Here is a 22,272-nt window from a genome sequence, read left to right as displayed (position 1 = left end):
GAGTTGGCTGATCTTTTTTCCTTACGTGGGATGATCTAAATGATGATGGGAGTTTATTTAGTTTGGCTACCACATTTGTCATGCGGCTATAGAGTTTTTTTTTAGTTCTATGAAATCGATAATTTTGCGCAGAGAGATATACCGCAGTTCCGCGGCAATGCGTGGGGACTCATCTAGTAATATTTAGGAACGGCGGGAGTACTATGTAAAGAGTTGGGTGTCGCACGGTGATAGTGTGAGGTGGGCCATGTAATCACTGAGCCTGCGTGTTTTCACTGCTCTTGCACTCCTTCGCTGTAAGAATGGAGAAAATTGTAATCTACTACCTCCTTTTGCCGAAAGCGTGGGACATCCAGCAGTCCTACCACCTCAGTAATAAAGACCAATGAGCCGTCAAATCACATAGACCCAGCAGTAAGTTGGACGGACGAAGCAACCATCACTCTTGCGCCAGTGAGAGGTCGCGTCCGCTCTACCCGAACATGAATGTGGCACCGATTCTTTGGAGCGGCGCTGACCGTTTCGGGCGGGAAGCGCACATGGACGATGGAGGGGCTTTGGGTGGGCCAGGCTGGTCAGGAGCGAGCGTGGCAGCTGTCCGCATGTCCCTACCGGACACGCCCAGAAATGAGAGGATGCACCGACTCTCGCGGCTAAAATCATACACTACACACCATCTCTCTGTAGGAGTAGGTCGATCTGTCGCACTCTCTAACACACACATGTTGTTAAGCACACACACGCGCACGCATGCACCTTGGTCCCGTTGCACCTTCTAACGTGACTTATTACACCTAGACAGAGGGAGTAGTAAGTATGCGAGATACGGTGGCACACTGAGTTAAGTCGAATACAAGTGCCCAAAATTTGTGTGCATGTTATAATAAGGATTCACTTAAAATAGTACGTGAGCGAACAGAGGGATCAATTGGACAGTGTTCCCGAGCAGTAGAGAGATATGTGAGGTAAGATACACCGTTGGCGCTTTTAATTTTTCTTATTAATTTGTTTGTTTCACCCTTTGACTGGTGGGAACCAATGTACTACATGGAGAGAGGTAAGGTGACTAAGGCTGCATTATTTCTGCACCACTATGTATAGTCTTACCACCAAAGCCACAAGACACGATTATGATTGAAATCCCAATGACTCCCACACACACAAAAAAACACGGCATGCTTGTCACACGAATGCAGGAATGTATAAAAGGTTATTTTCCTCTCGTTGAACATAACGGGAGGGTTGTGTAGCTGGTTAGCCTGTTCGCTCATCAAACTTGAGGTCTCGGGTTCGATAACTACACATGAGCATAATTTTTGCCAGGAGGATTCTTTGACTGGTCAAAATGTTTTCTAGGGTTTGCACGCTTCACACTCTCTCTCCAGTATATATATACACGCTGGAGCCTCAGTGCTTGTAGTTGCGCTCTTCACACTCTCTCGCCCTCTCCAGATCTAAACAAGACTTCGTTGGCCTCTCTCTCCCCTCACTGCTACTCAAAGAGCCGGCAAGATCCGTCCACCGGGAAGGGAAGGAGGCTTAACATTTGTCGCCGTCGGTGAGGGAGGGAATCCACTACCGGCGCAGCTGTTCACTTTCCACCCAGCAGCGGCGCGGGAGGGCCTCCGACCCCTTCTTCTTCGCCGCCGTCCCATCGCCCACCGAACCACACCCCAAGAACCTTAAGGTATATTTTACTTACTCCACATGCATTGCTCTAGCTGCATGTATACCATGAATCTAGGACGTGGTTCAAAGAGGAAAGGAGTGGGGGAAAGTAGTGGGAAAAGTTGTATATAGCATGAATCTAGGATGTGGTTCAAAGAGGAAATGAAGGGGGAAAGTTGTATAGCATGAATCTAGGATGTGAGGAAAGGAATGGGGGAAAGTAGTGGGGAAAGTTGTATCGCATAAATCTAGGACGTGGTTCAAAGAGGAAAGGAAGGGGCGAAAGTACTAGTTCAAAAAGGAAAGGAAGGGACAAGGCTGTAGAGTTTGAGCAGGACTAGATTTGCTGCGCTCACATAGGGAAAGGTGTCTAAAGATAACAAAACTGAGACCAACACAAATATGCTCCTTGGTTGTTTGTTCTTTGTTGCAACAGATTGTGCATGACCACAGTACATCGGTAGATGCACAAGGTGCTGGTACGTCCACTGTCCCGTGCAACTCATTAGCTGTTGTTAATCTAAGGCCCTGTTTGGTTAAAAACTCCCTAGTCCCTACCTGCTTGGTTCCAGGGACTAAACATGGACTAGAGGATATTAAATGACATGCTAAAAAACCATGTTACCCTAGTAATGAACTAATAGAAACAAGGTGCGATGCGTGGCAGGGGTAACTGTTGGAAGAAGTCCCAAAAAGACTCCCTCGGGGTCTTCTTTATTTAGTCTCAAATGCCCACTTTTAGTCCCTAAAAGTCACTCCTGTTTGGTTTAGATGGGACTGACACGGAGTTTTTTTAGTCCCTACACCAAAATGTCCCTGTAAACAAACACCCTCTAATAATGCCGCTAGAAAATTGATGCAATGCCACAGTTAAAAGCAAATTACATGTTTAACAAATTTTATTGTTAATATAATCTCTATGTTAATATTAATCAATGCCACCGTTTGGGAAATGCTACTGTCTTGCTTTCTTTCCCATTTAGATAAGGTAGATGCTTCTTTTTGTTGGTTTCTGTGTCATCCACCGTTATTGACCACTAGTTGTTTCCTTTGCACCTCTGTGTAAACAGGGTTATCTACTTCACCTCGTTGCCATTGTGACCTTTTGTTGCACTGCACAAAACACTTTTGTTTTAAGAGTGTTTTGTGCAGTTCAACCAAAATGTCACACCGACAACGTTGCTTGATTTCTTGATCTTAGTGGAACTGCACAAGAGGAGATCTTACTTCCTATCCGTTAAGGCGAATTTGGTTCAGATCTTCTTCTTGTGAGTTGTTTGAATTCCGCATCATGTGAGGTCAGTACTAGCCTTCTTTCACATGATTCTGCAGTGTGCTTTCATATGTTGTGCTACTTGTACGATAATGTTGCTTGATTTTAGTGAACTGCACAAATGGAGACAAGACTTCCAATCTGTATGTGCACCGTAATATCCCATTGAGGTAAGATAAGGATATTTCACAACTATTGGCCTGTATTTTGCCACTTTCATCAGAAAATTAAGTTTAGTACTATACTTGTGCTCCCTAATTGACATGCCAAATCTTACATTGAAGGCGAAGCTTGTCTGTTATTGAACCAAGTGATGAAGGGGAAGAACAAGCGGAAGAAAAACAAAAATCAACTCTCGATGTTGTATTGAAGCGCTGGAACTGTGATGACACAAGTAATGATATAGTTTTGCATCTTAATTTATTGCTATGGCTGGAACGAGCAATTGTTTTGCCACTGATTTGATGCCATACGTAATTATCTCTACTTGTGCAAACAGGGATCTTCTTTGAAGATACCATATATTTTAGTGGAACTGCACAAGAAGATGTTGGAAACATTAAACTAATCGAGGAGTATATAGTAAGCATGGCCACCTCCGTAGATAGCAACAGCTGGTTCCGGAGAAGTGCTTCATCTGGCTCTACACAATCAACCTCCTGACAAAGGTTGGTACTTGCCCACTGATTTCATCCATATGATTGAGCTTTGTCATCTCTATTGGTGTTGTGCTACTGTTTAGATACTATCATGAAAAAGTGGTATTGTCTTTGAGAAGTGCTTCATCTGTGCTGTTTTAAATATTTCCTTTCCTTTTTTTCGAGCAAACAGGGATGCTAGCATTTAGTAGTCCTCTTGTGTTTGCACAACAGGATCATCTTCCTTTGAAGAAGAATATGGAGTACGTGAAGTGACTAGTTCCGATTATGCCAGGATGAAGAAGCCCTGTCTATCTTCTCATCAGAAGGAGCAGTTGAAGGATGGTTACATTACTCCCCACAAGACCAAACTAACTTCAGCTCAGAAGGACTGACAAATCTCCATTTTTTTGCTATGATGCGCGAGTACAATGTTGTTCTAGGATTCTTTCTGGTGAGTTCCATTTTTCTAAAAGTGTGCTCTACATGGACCATGTATGTGCCTGTTGAAACTGTCAATTCATAGTACAGTTTGCTTTATACTAATCACTTTTTTGTATTTTGCAAACAGGGGTGCTCAGCTTGATTTCAATGGGAACTGCACAAAATGTTCATGAATACATCGAATCATTCATTTCCACCACAAGAAAGGAGGTGCCCATAAGTTCAAGGCGTTGCAACATATAAGGGCGAAATCATACAAGCTACGCACGAATTTGGTTGATTTTGGTGGAACTGCACAAAAAGAACAGCTGGTTTATTTAGCACAAGGTGCCATGTCAATGTCCGAACTGATGGCAAACCCTGCCCATTCCACAATCGTAGACATTTTATATTTTGGAATGGGACAACCTTCTCAAATTTTGCTCATTGATTTTAGCAAGATATGCGTTTGATATTTTTGAATGGGACGTCCTTTGCTGTCAGTAGCGTCGATCAATATTTTCTTTATTCTTTAGTTGTGGAGTAAATATTGCCTCTGACATGTGAGTCGCTGAGATGCATAATAATCGTTTGTTTTGAATGTTCTCTATGAATTGTCAGGCCTTTGTGTTTGATTGCAATGTACAGAAACGCTAAAAAGCTGCTCAAACTCTTTGTACTCCTTTTGTTCCTTTTTACTTCGCACATTGTGAAAGTGCATACTTTTTTGTATAAGATTGGTCAAAGTAGAGATACTTTGACTGCAGACAAAACTTGTATGCAGACTAGAAAGGTCCTGAGGGAGTACATGTGAAACTGCTGCAAACGAGGTGAACACCGTAGTAGTACGTATTGTTTTGCATGTTCATCCAATGCCAGTGATACAGGAATTCGAACTAATTGAAATAAATTCATTCATTCACGGTCGGATTTCATATAAACATGCCAGATTTCATTACATTTCATACATTTTTCAACTAAAAAGGGGTGCGCTGGAGGTATAATTAATTAACCGAAGCTACCCACCTGTGTCCCGCTGAGCCGAACAGAAGCTTCAGTGACTTAACTGCAGGTGCAGTTGCGTAACTGACATGTGGCCTGTTGGGCCCACGTGTCAGTCAGCCAACTGCACCAGTAGTTAAGCAGAAGTAGCATTCTTCTCTAGTGCAGCTCTCCTTCTCCACGTCGCCGCCAAGAAGCTAACCGGCCGTCAATGGTCAACCCACCTAGCTTGGCTTCAACCGGAGGATAGCAGCGGTGTCCTTACTTGTACCCGAGCGGCGGTGACCTACCGTGTTCTATTCTTCCTCGTTTTATGTGTGGCGCGGCCTTGTTGGCAGCGGGACAGGGCCTTGGTGGAGCCGGCGATGTCCTCTATCTCATTACCAGCGGGCGGTGCCTCAGCGGAGCGGTGGAAATCCTCCCCCATGTTGCCGGCGGGGTGGGGCCTCGGCTGAGCCAGCGATGTCCTTTCCCTCGTTGTTGGCGCTGCGGGGCCTCGGCGGAGCAGGGCCTCGTTGAGCGGAGCGGGGACTCGTCAGAGCTGGCATTTGTCCTTTGCCTCGTCCTCGGTCTCGCCAAACAGCGCCTCGCCCGCTTCATCGCCCTCTTTGCTAGCCTCTTTGTAGGCGGCCACAGCCTCCGCCACCTGCATGCGGTACTGCCAGTGCTCGAGGCGGCCCTTGTGAGCGGAGCAGTACGAGTCGAGCAGCGCCTCCTGCTCCGCCCGCTCCACGGCGATCTGCTCCTCCGCCTGCGCCTCCCAGAACTGCTCCTCACGCATCTGCCTCACCCCGTCCATATATTGGGCACGGTCCCCACCGATGGTAATGGTGCAATGCACCGGCGAGGATGGCACAGATGAGGGGGTTGGCGCCGGATCGCCGACTACCATGTTCTCCATTGGGACGTCGTCGTCCTCCGGCTGCCTGTCGGCCAGCCGGTCGGCAGCAATGGCTGCCATCTCCTTGTGGTCCGTTGTCTGCTAGTCCCGAAGAGCGCTGGAGCGCGAGGAAGCCATGGTGGGCAGTAGTGGTGTGGACAGGAGAAAGGGAACGAATGCGGATGACTGCGGCTATGGCCGGCGCAGCAGTTTATATAGCAATGGTGGGCAGCCGAAGGGACGGACGTGTGGCGCCGGAGTAGCCGCCTCAGCAACCGTGTATCATTAATGTGTGCGACAGATGGACGGACAGACGGCACTTGTGTCATTTGAAGGCGGAGCACTCGCCTGCACCGGGAAGCGGGGCGGCCGGCGCTGACTGTTTCGGGCAGAAAGCGCGCATGGGCGAGGAGATGACTTTACTTGCAGAGGATGACAATGGGGACCCACCAGGTCCATAGCCTCATGTACGTAAGTGCCTCCTTATTTTTTATATATATATATATATATATATATAATTATTTTTCTTCCTCCTGGTTTCCTGACATCACGGTCCCACACCATTGTCAACATATGTACTCCCTCCTTTCCGGTTTGTAGGGCTTATCTCAAAATTTTAGTTTTTCCATTTTATAAGGCTCTATTTGGTTGTTTTCCATCACATGTTCAGATTCCAAGGTGCATTAAATCATTGCATGCAAGTATTAAGAGAAAATTGACCAATGCATGTACTTTATGCATGCATGCATTGCAATTAATGCATTGATAAACATAATTTTTTGAGGATAACAAGAGCATTAATTAGGTGCTTTTGCAAAACTACAAAAAGTATTCCACCACTTGCCATCTACTTTGATTGGTGAGATTTTTGAATTGAGCATTATAAACCAGAAAGGAGGGAGTAGTCAATAAACGAGAGAATTGCACAAGAAGCGGCCGATAGCTGGGACCAAGCAGCTCGAGCAGTATTTGTGTTTTTGAGGTGTGAGCACTGCAGAGTTTTTCGATGTTTAGCCCAGATATTAATTTTTCTCCTCTCAACAACAACGAAAACATCGCTGCAGGTATTAACTGGGCGGGCTGTGGCCCGTCTAGCCCAGGCCAGATATCCAGCCAAGATATTATTATTTTTTTCAAGCTGAAAATGGCTAGCCCAGCTATACTTTTTTTTAGGAATACCCAGGCAAGGTCAAGTTGTTATTCTCCGCCCCGCTGGGCTGCAAATCTTTCCTAGGAGGGATGCATTAGGCTTAACAAAAAATGGGCTTTAAGAAATAATAAATGGGATGTAATTATAAAAATTGGGTAGTAACTATAAAAAATGCACCAAACAGTGATTACTTTATAAAATATTATTTTTGGATATTGAAAATTTTAATTTCATTAATTGTTGCGAGCGCAATGTTTTGTTGGATTTTTACGTAATATAAATTTATATTGAAATTGTATTTAATCTGACTAGAAATTTCGGAATAAAAATATTCGGATCCCATCAAAATGTGGGAAATTTTATTGAATTATGTTTGAAACGGTTGGTTGAAATGGGCTGTACTTTTAACAAACTGTAAATGGGCTGTAGTAAATTCCATTAGAATTCAAAAATGGGCTACACATTCTTACAAATCTCAAATGGGCTATAAGTTCTCTGCCACACACTTCTGGCCTTACTAAGTTGACGCGTCCCCTAAAAAAATAGAGTTGACGCGTATGCAAGGCTTTGTCAACTTATAGTCAACACACGGTTCTAGCAGCATAGGCCGTTGGATGTCCATCCAACGGATGCCGTGCTTCTTCTTCAATCTCGGATATTCTAGCTTCACCCGCCCAAAAAATGATTCCTCCCCCTGACATCTGGGGCACACCGTTTCGGAAGCTAACCTGTGGGCCTACTAAGTTGACTTACCAAGGGCTTTGTCAACTTGTCTATATAAACGATTCTAGCTGCAGTGATCGTACGATGTCCATCCAACAACCGTCGTGCTTCTTCAACCTCTGGTCTTCTTGCTCCAGCCGTCCAAAGCAGCGCCAGCCATGCCGCCTGCTCCTGCCTCCCGAGGCCGGCTGTGCTGCCGCGGAGGCCTCACCGCCCCCTACTACTCCCACCGATGGCCAGGCCATGCCTCCACTCACCCACACCCCCAGTTATTCTGCGGCGACGGCAGCACAGCCGAACCAGTGAAACCTCATACTCCTCTCCGCGTGTGCATCCACTGCCGCGTCTTCCCCGGCTCCGCGTCGTCCCCTTCCTAGGCCTCGCCCTCGTCCACCGCCGTGGTGCTCTCGGCGCGGCGTGGTCAACGTGGACAAGGAACGACTTCCATCGGACATGGACTGTACGTGGAGAGGCTGACAACTGGGTCCACGGCAGCCGCAAGGAAGTCCCTCCTTATTACGCGCAAAATAATTATTCCTCCACCTGACAGCGGGGACCCACCGGACAGGACACCGTATTTCATGAAAAAAATGATTCTCCCCCTGACTACTGGGACCCACGAGCTACATCTTCGCATGCAAGGAAGTGTGTCCGAGAAAAAATGATTCGCCCCCCTGACTGTTGGGACCCACCAGTTACATCTTCGCATGCAAGGAAGTGCGTCCGAAAAAAAAATCGATTCGCCCCCCGACTGCTGGGACCCACCAGCTACACCTTCGCATGCAAGGAAGTGCATCCGGGCAAAAAAAATCGATTCGCCCCCTGAATGCTGGGACCCAGCAGCTACACCTTCGCACGCAAGGAAGTGCGTCCGGGCAGAAAAACCAAAACGATTCGCCCCCCTGACTGCTGGGACCCACCAGCTACATCTTCGTAGGCAAGGAAGTGCCTGACAGTCGGGACCCACCTGGTCGAAGCGTATGTAGCGTTGTCATCCTGGTCGCGAACGTGTATGTACATACTGGTCAATGTAGAGGCATGCATGTGTCGTAGTAGAGGCGTGTACGTGTCGTAGTAGAGGCGCGCACGTAGCATGTACACATACGTACAGCGGCCAGGGTCCAAGAAAGAAAATACGGCCACGTACGTACATACGGGCGGGGTCTCGAACGCCTACTCGCGCATATGTACGGCCAGTGTTCATGTACATGGCTGGGTCGGAACAGAGAAACGGCATCGTCGTCGTGTTCATGGGGAGGCAACGGAATGCGTCGTGTTCATGGGGAGGCAACGGAATGCGTCGTGTTCATCGGGAGGCAACGGAACGCGTGGGAGCCAACCGGCTGGGTCGGAACGGAATGCGTGGTCGTGTTCATCGGGAGGGCTTGGATGGAACATGTGATGGAAACGAGGCCTGGCGTACCGCACAATGGAGGAAACTGACCTCCTACGTTCGAAACAGGGTCCTGTTGATCGAGAGGGGTGTGGCGTACCGCAAAACAGAGGAAACGGACCTCCTACGGTCGAAACGGGGGTCTTGTTGATCGGGAGGACATGGCGTACCGCAAAACGGACGAAACGGACCTCCTACGGTCGAAACGGGCGTCCTGTTGATCGGGAGGGGTGTGGCGTACCGCAAAACGGACGAAACGGACTTGTGTTGGAGCACTACGGTCGAAACGGGGGTCATGTTCATCGGGAGGGGTGTGGCGTACCGCAAAATGGGACTCCACGGGATATTGTTCATCTCCACCGTCAACCTTCTCCAGCCTCCATGGGCTACCGTCGACCTCCTCCAGCCTCCACGGGCTCCTGTTCATCCAGCCTCCACCGCGCGCTACTCCAACAGCTACTGTTCAACCACCCCTCCACGAGCACCCCTCCACCGTCTACTGTTCATCCAGCCCTCCACACCACGGGGTCCTGTTCAATCACCCCTCCACGGCCACCCCTCCACCGTCTACTATTCATCCAACCCTCCACACCACAGGGGTCCTGTTCATCCAGAGGCAACGCCACCGCTCACTGTTCATCCAAACCGCCCCTGCAATGCTCATTGTTCATCCAATCGATCGGACTCAGTTAGCAGCAGTAGCGAAGGAATCGCTCGATCGGGTTCAGTTAACAGCCATCGATCGATCGCTCGGGTTCAGTAACGCGTAGCCTGCAGTGCAATCGCTCGGGTTCAGTTAGATCCCAACGCCTCGCTGGGGTTCAGTTAGAGCCAACGCCTCACACACACGCGCGTACGTGTACGAGAGAAACGCGCATCGCTCGGCCCCCGACCACCCACCGTAACCGGCAACTCCCCGAAATTTTGCTCCCCCTCGCTTCTACCACGGTTTTTTCCGTCATGGACGGCCCAAAGAATGTCATGCAGCTGCGTCTCCGGCCCGCCCAGGACGAAAAACCCATTTTCTGTCATGATTTTTTGTCATAGAAGTAGGAGCCCACCACATCTATGATGATACCGGGTTTTGTCACAATTATCGTCATAGAAGTGTCATATGTATGACAGAAAAAAATTTCGTTCGGCCCAAAATGTCACGGATGTGTCTTTTTTTTGTAGTGTAAGGATAACAAGATGAGATCTATATCTCCGCAATAGATAAACGGATCTCTTCTACATCATGTCATCGTTCTTATTGCATTACTCCGTCTTATCATGAACTTAATACACTAGATGCATGCTGGATAGCGGTCGGTGTGTGGAGTAATAGTAGTAGATGCAGGCAGGAGTCGATCTACTAATCTTGGAGGTGATGCCTATATAATGATCATTGCATGGATATCATCATGATTATTTGAAGTTCTATCAATTGCGCAACAGTAATTGTTTTCCCACCGTCTGCTATTTTTCTCGAGAGAAGCCACTAGTGAAACCTACGGCCCCCGGGTCTCTTTTCATCATATTTGCCTTTGCGATCTATTTTCTCTTGCATTTATTTTCAAATCTATTAAACCAAAAATATAAAAATACCTTGCTGCAATTTATTTGTTCCACGATCTATTTATCCTATCTACCACTTTTACCTCATGTTATTTGCCTATCTTGAGGCGTCGTACCCGAAAGGGATTGACAACCCCTTTGACACGTCGGGTTGCGAGTATTTGTTATTTGTGTGCAGGTGATGTTTACGTGGCGTGAGGAGGTTCTCCTACTGGTTCGATAACCTTGGTCTCATCACTTAGGGAAATACCTACCGTCGATATACTGCATCATCTCTTCCTCTTTGGGGAAATACCGACGTATTTCTAGCAGACATCAGTGACTAACACCCAAAGAGTATACTAGAGTCAATAATCTAGTTAACATCGCCATGTGATTAATACCCAAAGAGTACTAAGGTGTGATCATTTTTTGCTTGTGAGAGAAGTTTAGTCAACGGGTCTGTCACATTCAGATCTGTATGTATTTTGCAAATTTCTATGTCTACAATGCTCTGCATGGTGCTACGCTAGCTAATTGCTCCCACTTTCAATATGTATAAAGATTGAGACTCAGAGTCATCTGAATTGGTGTCAAAGCTTGCATCGACATAACACTTTACGACGAACTCTTTATCACCTCCATAACCGAGAAATATTTCCTTAGTCCTCTTAGGTTACTAAGGATAATTTGACCGTTGTCGAATGATCTACTCCTAGATCACTATTGTACCCCCTTGCCAATCTCATGGGAAGGTACACAATAAGTCTGGTTCACAGCATGGCATACTTTATAGAAACTATGGCTGAGGCATAGGGAATGACTTTCATTCTCTCTCTATCTTCTGCCGTGGTCGGGTTTTGAGTCTTACTCAACTTCACACCTTGTAACACAGGCAAGAACCCTTTCTTTGACTGATCCATTTTGAAATACTTCAAAACTTTATCAAGGTATGTGCTTTGTGAAAGTCCTATTAAGCGTCTCGATCTATCTCTATAGATCTTGATGCCCAATATATAAGCAGCTCACCGAGGTCTTTCATTGAAAAATTCTTATTCAAGTATGCTTTTATGCTATCCAGAAATTCTATATCATTTCCAATCAACAATATGTCACCCACATATAACATCAGAAATGCTACAGAGCTCCCACTCACTTTCTTGTAAAATATAGGCTTCATTGTAAGTCTGTATAAAACCATATGCTTTGATCACCACATCAAAGCATATATTCCAACTCCGAGATGCTTGCACCATGCCATAGATGGACCGCTCGAGCTTGCACACTTTGTTAGCACCTTTAGGATCGACAAAACCTTTGGGTTGCATCATATACAACTCTTCTTTAAGAAATCCATTCAGGATTGCAGTTTTAACATCCATTTGCCATATTTGATAATCATAAAATGCGGCAATTGCTAACATGATTCGGACAGACTTAAGAATCGCTACAGGTGAGAAAGCCTCATCGTAGTCAACCCCTTGAAATTCTCGAAAACCTGTTGCGACAAGTCGAGCTTTGTAGACAGTAACGTTACCATCAACGTCAGTCTTCTTCTTGAAGATCCATTTATTCTCTATGGCTTGCTGATCATTGGGAAAGTCCACCAAAGTCCAGACTTTGTTCTCATACATGGATCCTATCTCAGATTTCATGGCCTCAAGCCATCTGTCGGAATCTGGGCTCATCATAGCTTCTTCATGGTTCGTAGGTTCACCTTGGTCTAGTAACATGACCTCTAGGACAGGATTACCATACCACTCTGGTGCGGATCATGCTCTGGTTGACCTACGAGGTTCCGTAGCAACTTGATCTAAAGTTTCATGATCATTATCATTATCTTCCTGTCTAGTTGGTGTAGGAATCACGGGAATAGTTTTTTGTGATGTGCTACTTTCCAATTCGAGAGAAGGTACAATTACCTCATCAAGTTCTACTTTCCTCCCACTCACTTCTTTCGAGAGAAACTCCTTCTCTAGAAAGGATCCATTCTTAGCAACAAAGATCTTTCCTTCGGATCTGTGATAGAAGGTGTACCCAATTGTTTCTTTAGGGTATCCTATGAAGACGCACTTCTCCAATTTGGGTTCGAGCTTATCAGGTTGAAGCCTTTTGACATAAGTGTCGCAACCCCAAACTTTAATAAACGACGGCTTAGGTTTCTTGTCAAACCACAGTTCATACGGTGTCATCTCAACGGATTTAGATGGTGCCCTATTTAACGTGAATGCAGTTGTCTCTAATGCATAACCCCAAAATGATAGTGGTAAATCGGTAAGAGATATCACAGAACGCACTGCTACGTCTTGAGCTTGCGTTGGTTTTCCCCGAAGAGGAGAGGATGATGCAGCACAGTAGCGTAAATATTTCCCTCAGTTTTTGAGAACCAAGGTATCAATCCAGTAGGAGGTCACGCGCAAGTCCCTCGTACCTGCACAAAACGATAGCTACTCACAACCAACGCGATTAGGGGTTGTCAATCCCTTCACGGTCACTTACGAGAGTGAGATATGATAGAGATAATATTTTTGGTATAAAGATGCAAGGTAAAAAGTAAAAGCAAAGCAAGTAAATAAAGTGATGGAGATTGATATGATGAGAATAGACCCGGGGGCCATAGGTTTCACTAGTGGCTTCTCTCAAGAGCATAAGTATTCTATGGTGGGTGAACAAATTACTGTTGAGCAATTGATAGAATTGAGCATAGTTATGAGGTTATCTAGGTATGATCATGTATATAGGCATCACGTCCGAGACAAGTAGACCGAAACGATTCTGCATCTACTACTATTACTCCACTCATCGACCGCTATCCAGCATGCATCTAGAGTATTAAGTTAAAAACAGAGTAATGCCTTAAGCAAGATGACATGATGTAGAGGAATAAATTCATGCAATATGATAAATATCCCATCTTGTTATCCTCGATGGCACCAATATAATATGTGCCTTGCAACCCTTTCTGTCACTGGGTAAGGACACCGCAAGATTGAACCCAAAGCCATGCACTTCTCCCATTGCAAGAACTACCAATCTAGTTGGCCAAACCAAATGGATAATTCGAAGAGACTTGCAAAGATAACTCAATCATACATAAAAGAATTCAGAGAAGATTCAAATATTATTCATAGATAAGCTGGATCATAAACCCACAATTCATCGGTCTCAGCAAACACACCGCAAAAAGAAGATTACATCGAATAGATCTCCATGATAGAGGGGAGAACATTGTATTGAGATCCAAAAAGAGAGAAGAAGCCATATAGCTACTAGTTATGGACCCGAAGGTCTGAAGTAAACTACTCACACTTCATCGGAGGGGCTATGGTGTTGATATAGAAGCCCTCCATGGTAGATGCCCCCTCCGCCGGAGCTCCGGAACAGGCCCCAAGATGGGATCTCGTGGATACAGGAAGGTATGGCGGTGGAATTAGGTTTTTTGCTCCCCCTCTGGTCTATTGGGGGTACATAGGTATATATAGGAGGAATGAGTACGTCGGTGGAGCGTCAGGGGGCCCACGAGGTAGGGGGGCGCACCCTCCACCCTCGTGACCGCCTCTGGTGCTTCTTGGAGTAGGGTCCAAGTCTCCTGGATCACGTTCGGTGAGAAGATCACGTTCCCGAAGGTTTCATTCCGTTTGGACTCTGTTTGATATTCTGTTTCTTCGAAATACTGAAATAGGCAAAAAACAACAATTCTGGGTTGGGCCTCCGGTTAATAGGTTAGTCCCAAAAATAATATAAAAGTGGAAAATAAAGCCCATTATTGTCCAAAACAATAGATAAAGTAGCATGGAGCAATCAAAAATTATAGATACGTTGGAGACGTATCAGGCATCCCCAAGCTTAATTCCTACTCGTCCTCGAGTAGGTAAATGATAAAAAGAGAATTTTTGATGTGGAGTGATACTTTGGCATAATTTCAATGTAAATCTTATTAATCATGGTATGAATATTCAGATCCGAAAGATTCAAGACAAAAGTTCATATTGACATAAAAATAATAATACTTCAAGCATACTAATCAAAGCAATTATGTCTTCTCAAAATAACATGGCCAAAGAAAGTTATCCCTACAAAATCATATAGTCTGGCTATGCTCCATCTTCCCCACAAAAAGTATTTAAATAATGCACAACCCCGATGACAAGCCAAGCAATTGTTTCATACTTTAACATTTTCAAAACTTTTTCAATCTTCACGCAATACATGAACGTGAGCCATGGATATAGCACTATATGTGGAATAGAACGGTGGTTGTGGAAAAGACAAATAGAGGGAAGATAGTCTCACATCAACTAGGCGTATCAACGGGCTATGGAGATGCCCATCAATAGATATCAATGTGAGTGAGTAGGGATTGCCATGCAACAGATGCACTAGAGCTATAAGTATATGAAAGCTCAACAAAAGAAACTAAGTGGGTGTGCATCCAACTCGCTTGCTCACGAAGACCTAGGGCATTTTGAGGAAGCCCATCATTGGAATATACAAGCCAAGTTCTATAATGAAAAATTCCCACTAGTATATGAAAGTGACGAAATGAGAGACTCTCTATCATGAAGATCATGGTACTACTTTGAAGCACAAGTGTGGTAAAAGGATAGTAGCATTGTCCCTTCTCTCTTTTTCTCTCATTTTTTTATTTGGGCCTTTTCTCTTTTTTATGGCCTCTTTTTTTTCGTCCGGAGTCTCATCCCGACTTGTGGGGGAATCATAGACTCCATCATCCTTTCCTCACTTGGGACAATGCTCTAATAATGATGATCATCACACTTTTATTTTTCTTACAACTCAACAATTACAACTCGATACTTAGAACAAAATATGACTCTATATGAATGCCTCCGGCGGCGTACCGGGATATGCAATGAAACATGAGTGACATGTATGAAAGAATTATGAAAGGTGGCTTTTGCCACAAATACGATGTCAACTACATGATCATGCTAGCAATATGACAATGATGGAGCGTGTCATAATAAACGGAATGGTGGAAACTTGCATGGCAATATATCTCGGAATGGCTATGGAAATGCCATGATAGGTAGGTATGGTGGCTGTTTTGAGGAAGGTTTATGGTGGGTGTATGATACCGGCGATAAGTGCGCGGTATTAGATAGGCTAGCAATGGTGGAAGGATGGGAAAAAGTGTGTATAATCCATGGACTCAACATTAGTCATAAAGAACTCATATACTTATTGCAAAAATCAAGAAGTTATCAAAGAAAAGTATTACGCGCATGCTCCTAGGGGGATAGATTGGTAGGAAAAAACCATCGCTCGTCCCTGACCGCCACTCATAAGGAAGACAATCAATAAATAAATCATACTCTGAGTTCATCACATAACGGTTCACCATACGTGCATGCTACGGGAATCACAAACTTCAACACAAGTATTCTTTAAATTCACAACTACTCAACTAGCATGACTCTAATATTATCACCTTCATATCTCAAAACAATTATCAAGAATCAAACTTATCTTAGTATTCACCGCACTCAAAAGAAAGTTTCACATATCTTGAATACCAAGTATATTAACATTAAGCAAATTACCATGCTATTAAAAACTCTCAAAATAATCTAAGTGAAGCATGAGAGGTCAAGTTTCTTTAAAACAAATACACCACCGTGCTCTAAAAGATCTAAGTGAAGCACTAGAGCAACGCTCAAAAGATATAAGTGAAGCACCATGAGCAAACTATCAAGCTCAAAAGATATAAGTGAAGCACATAGAGTATTCTATAAAATTTCAATTCATGTATGGCTCTCTCAAAATGTGTGTACAGCAAGGATGATTATGGTAAACTAACAAGCAAATACGCAAATAATACAAGACGCTCCAAGCAAAACACATATCATGTTGGTGAATAAAAATATAGCTCCAAGTAAATTACCGATGGGAGTGGACGAAAGAGGGGATGCCTTTCGGGGCATCCCCAAGCTTTGACTTTTTGGTGTCCTTGGATTATCTTGGGGGTGCCATGGGCATCCCCAAGCTTAGGCTCTTGCCACTCCTTGTTCCATAATCCATCAAAATAATTCACCCAAAACTTGAAAACTTCACAACACAAAACTCAATAGAAATCTCGTGAGCTCCGTTAGAGAAAGAAAACAAACGACTACTTTAAGGTACTGTAATAAACTCATTCTTTATTTATATTGGTGTTAAACCTACTGTATTCCAACTTCTCTATGGATCATAAACTATTTTATTAGCCATAGATTCATCAAAATAAGCAAACAACACACGCAAAACAGAATCTGTCAAAAACAGAACAGTCTGTAGCAATATGTAACTAACGCAAACTTCTTGAACTCTAAAAATTCTACCAAAATTAGAAGACCTGGGCAATTTGTTTATTGATCAGCAGCAAAACGAATCAACGCAAAATCACGTTCCTGTGATTTTCAACAATTCGGGCACTGAGCGCAAAGATTCTGGAAATCACAGCAAGATCAAATAACTATCTTTCAAGAAGATCTAATAGGTTTAACTTGGCACAAACACTAATTAAAAGATAAAACCACATCCAAACAGAATCTAGATGGATTATTTATTCCTAAACAGAAGCAAAAACAAAATTGGGTTGCCTCCCAACAAGCGCTATCGTTTAACGCCCCTAGCTACGCATAAAAGCAAGGATAGATCTAGGTATTGCCATCTTTGGTAGGCAATCCATAAGTGCTCTCATGATAGATTCATATGGTAATTTTATTTTCTTTCTAGGAAAGTGTTCCATGCCCTTCTTTAAGGGAAATTGGAATCTAATATTCCCTTCCTTCATATCAATAATTGCACCAATCGTTCTAAGGAAAGGTCTACCAAGAATAATAGGACATGAAGGATTGCAATCTATATCAAGAACGATAAAATCTACAGGCACATAATTTCTATTTGCAACAATAAGAACATCATTAATTCTTCCCATAGGCTTTTTAATATTGGAATCCACAAGATGCAAGTTTAGAGATCAATCATCAAAATCACGGAAGTTTAGCAAATCACATAAAGTTTTGGGAATAGTAGAGACACTAGCACCCAAATCACACAAAGCATGAAACTCATAATTTTTAATTTTAATTTTGATAGTAGGTTCCCACTCATGATGGAGTTTCCTAGGGATAGAAACTTTCAACTCAAGCTTTTCTTCATAAGATTGCATTAAGGCATCAACAATGTGTTCGGTAAAGGCCTTATTTTGACTATAAGCATGAGGAGAATTTAACACGGATTGCAACAAGGAAATACAATCTATTAAAGAGAAATTTTCATAATTAAATTCCTTGAGATCCAAATTAGTGGGTTTAGCAATATCTCGATTTTTATTTCTTTCAATCCCACTTTTATCAGTTTCATTATCAAGATCTAAAATCTCAGAATTCTTAGAACGCCTTCTAGGTAAAGGAGGATCATATTCAATTTCATCAAGATTCATATTGCAAATCAAAGATTTAATAGGGGACACATCAATAACTTTTAGATCTTCATCTAGATTTTCATAGGAATTAGAAGAACACGCTTTAATAAAGGCATCTTTGGAAGCACGCATCCTAGCGGTTCTTTCTTTGCACTCATCAATGTAAATTCTCATAGCTTTGAGAGACTCATTGATATCATGCTTAGGAGGAATAGATCTAAGCTTTAAAGAATCAATCTCGAGAGAAATTCTATCAATGTTCCTAGCCAAATCATCAACTTTAAGCAATTTCTCTTCAAGCCAAGCATTAAAATTCTTTTGTGAATTCATAAACTCTTTAACACTACTCTCAAATTCAGAGGGCATCTTATTAAAATTTCCATAAGAGTTGTTGTAGGAATTTCCATAATTATTAGAAGGATTACTAGGATAAGGCCTAGGATTAAAATTCCCTCTATACGCGTTGTTACCAAAACTATTCCTACCAACAAAATTCACATCCATAGATTCATTATTATTCTCAAGCAAAGTAGATAAAGGCATATTATTGGGATCAGAAGAAACACTCTTAGAAAATAAATTCATAAGTTCATCCATCTTTTCACTCAAAACATTGATTTCTTCTATAGCATGCACCTTTTTATTAGTAGATCTTTCAGTATGCCATTGAGAATAATTGACCATAATATTATCTAGGAGTTTAGTAGCATATCCTAAAGTGATTTCCATAAAAGTGTCTCCCGCGGCCGAATCTAAAAGATTTCTAGAAGCAAAATTCAATCCAGCATAAAAATTTTGTATAATCATCCACAAGTTCAAACCATGAGTAGGACAATTACGTAGCATTAATTTTATTCTCTCCCAAGATTGTGCAACATGTTCATGATCAAGTTGCTTGAAATTCATGATGTCATTTCTAAGAGAGATAATCTTAGCGGGAGGAAAATACTTAGAGATAAAAGCATCTTTGCACTTGTTCCAAGAATCAATATTATTTTTAGGCAAAGATGAAAACCACGCTTTAGCACGATCTCTAAGCAAAAAAGGAAATAGCTTCAATTTAACGACATCATTATCGACATCTTTTTTCTTTTGCATATCACATAAATCAACGAAGCTATTCAGATGAGTAGCGGCATCTTCACTAGGAAGGCCGGCGAATTGATCTTTCATAACAAGATTCAACAAAGCAGTATTGATTTCATAAGATTCAGTATTGGCAAGAGGAGCAATCGGAGTGCTAAGGAAATCATTATTATTGGTATTGGTGAAGTCACACAATTTGGTAGCATCTTGAGCCATCGCGACGAACAAGCAAACTAACACACGAGCAAACAAACGGACAAGGAAAAAGGCAAAGGAAAAAGAGGAGGATATTGGGAAAGAGAGGGCGAATAAAACGGCAAGGGTGAAGTGGGGGAGAGGAAAACGAGAGGCAAATGGCAAATAATGTAATGCGAGAGATAGGGATTGTGATGGGTACTTGGTATGTTGACTTTAGCGTAGGCCTCCCCAGCAACGGCGCCAGAAATCCTTCTTGCTACGTCTTGAGCTTGCGTTGGTTTTCCCCGAAGAGGAGAGGATGATGCAGCACAGTAGCATAAGTATTTCCCTCAGTTTTTGAGAACCAAGGTATCAATCCAGTAGGAGGTCATGCGCAAGTCCCTCGTACCTGCACAAAACGATAGCTACTCGCAACCAACGCGATTAGGGGTTGTCAATCCCTTCACGGTCACTTACGAGAGTGAGATCTGATAGAGATAATATTTTTGGTATTTTTGGTATAAAGATGCAAGGTAAAAAGTAAAAGCAAAGCAAGTAAATAAAGTGATGGAGATTGATATGATGAGAATAGATCTGGGGGCCATAGGTTTCACTAGTGGCTTCTCTCAAGAACATAAGTATTCTACGGTGGTTGAACAAATTACTGTTGAGCAATTGATAGAATTGAGAATAGTTATGAGGTTATCTAGGTATGATCATGTATATAGGCATCACGTCCGAGACAAGTAGACCGAAACGATTCTGCATCTACTACTATTACTCCACTCATCGACCGCTATCCAGCATGCATCTAGAGTATTAAGTTAAAAACAGAGTAACGCCTTAAGCAAGATGACATGATGTAGAGGAATAAATTCATGCAATATGATAAATACCCCATCTTGTTATCCTCGATGGCAACAATACAATACGTGCATTGCAACCCTTTCTGTCACTAGGTAAGGACACCGCAAGATTGAACCCAAAGCCATGCACTTCTCCCATTGCAAGAACTACCAATCTAGTTGGCCAAACCAAACGGATAATTCAAAGAGACTTGCAAAGATAACTCAATCATACATAAAAGAATTCAGAGAAGATTCAAATATTATTCATAGATAAGCTGGATCATAAACCCACAATTCATCGGTCTCAACAAACACACCGCAAAAAGAAGATTACATCGAATAGATCTCCACGAGAGAGGGGGAGAACATTGTATTGAGATCCAAAAAGAGAGAATAAGCCATCTAGCTACTAGCTATGGACCCGAAGGTCTGAAGTAAACTACTCACACTTCATCGGAGGGGCTATGGTGTTGATGTAGAAGCCCTCCGTGGTAGATGCCCCCTCCGGCGGAGCTCCGGAACAGGCCCCAAGATGAGATCTCGTGGATACAGGAAGGTACGACGATGGAATTAGGTTTTTTGCTCCCCCTCTGGTCTATTGGGGGTACATAGGTATATATAGGAGGAAGGAGTACGTCGGTGGAGCGTCAGGGGGTCCACGAGGTAGGGGGGCACGCCCAAGGGGGCGCGCCCTCCACCCTCATGACCGCCTCTGGTACTTCTTGGAGTAGGGTCCAAGTCTCGTGGATCACGTTCAGTGAGAAGATCACGTTCCCGAAGGTTTCATTCCGTTTGGACTCCGTTTGATATTCTGTTTCTTCGAAATACTGAAATAGGCAAAAAAACAGCAATTCTGGGCTGGGCCTCCGGTTAATAGGTTAGTCCCAAAAATAATATAAAAGTGGAAAATAAAGCCCATTATAGTCCAAAACAATAGATAAAGTAGCATGGAGTAATCAAAAATTATAGATATGTTGGAGACGTATCACGCACCATATCTGATAAACTACGGTTACAATGTTCGGACACACCATTACGCTGTGGTGTTCCAGGTGGCATGAGTTGTGAAACTATTCCACATTGTTTTAAATGAAGGCCAAACTCGTACCTCAAATATTTGCCTCCGCGATCAGATCGTAGAAACTTTATTTTCTTGTTACAATGATTCTCCACTTCACTCTGAAATTCTTTGAACTTTTCAAATGTTTCAGACTTGTGTTTCATTAAGCAGATATACCCATACCTACTCAAATCATCTGTGCAAGTCAGAAAATAACGATACCCGCCGCATGCCTCAACACTCATCTAACCGCATACATTGGTATGTATTATTTCCAATAAGTCATTAGCTCACTCCATTGTTCCGGAGAATGGAGTTTTAGTCACCTTGCCCATGAGGCATGGCTCTCAAGTATCAAATGATTCATAATCAAGTGATTCCAAAAGTCCATCTGCATGGAGTTTCTTCATGCGCTTTACACCAATATGACCTAAACGGCAGTGCCACAAGTATGTTGCACTATCATTATCAACTTTGCATCTTTTGGCATCAATATTATGAATATGTGCATCACTACGATCGAGATTCAATAAACCATTCACATTGGGTGTATGACCATAGAAGGTTTTATTCATGTAAACAGAATAACAATTATTCTCTAACTTAAATGAATAACCGTATTGCAATAAACATGATCTAATCATATTCATGCTCAATGCAAACACCAAATAACATTTATTTAGGTTCAACACTAATCCTGAAGGTAGAGGGAGTGTGCGATGGTGATCATATCAACCTTGGAATCATTTCCAACACACATCGTCTCCTCACTTTTAACATAGTTTCTTTTAATGGAGCATGGTACAGTTGGTACTCATGGGTCTCTTAGTTTCTTTGGTATTCCACCCTTAAAAGTATAATTCGCAAGCATGGTGAAAATTTCAGCTTCCGATATCTATCTTTTCTTAGTGAGAATATCTTTCATATACTTAGCATAAGGAGGCATTTTAAGCATATCAGTCAAACGCATATACAAAATGATAGGTCTA

This window comes from Triticum aestivum, chromosome 4B (assembly GCF_018294505.1).
Source record: "Triticum aestivum cultivar Chinese Spring chromosome 4B, IWGSC CS RefSeq v2.1, whole genome shotgun sequence".
Lineage (NCBI taxonomy): Eukaryota > Viridiplantae > Streptophyta > Magnoliopsida > Poales > Poaceae > Triticum > Triticum aestivum.
This window is presented reverse-complemented; position numbering follows the sequence as displayed.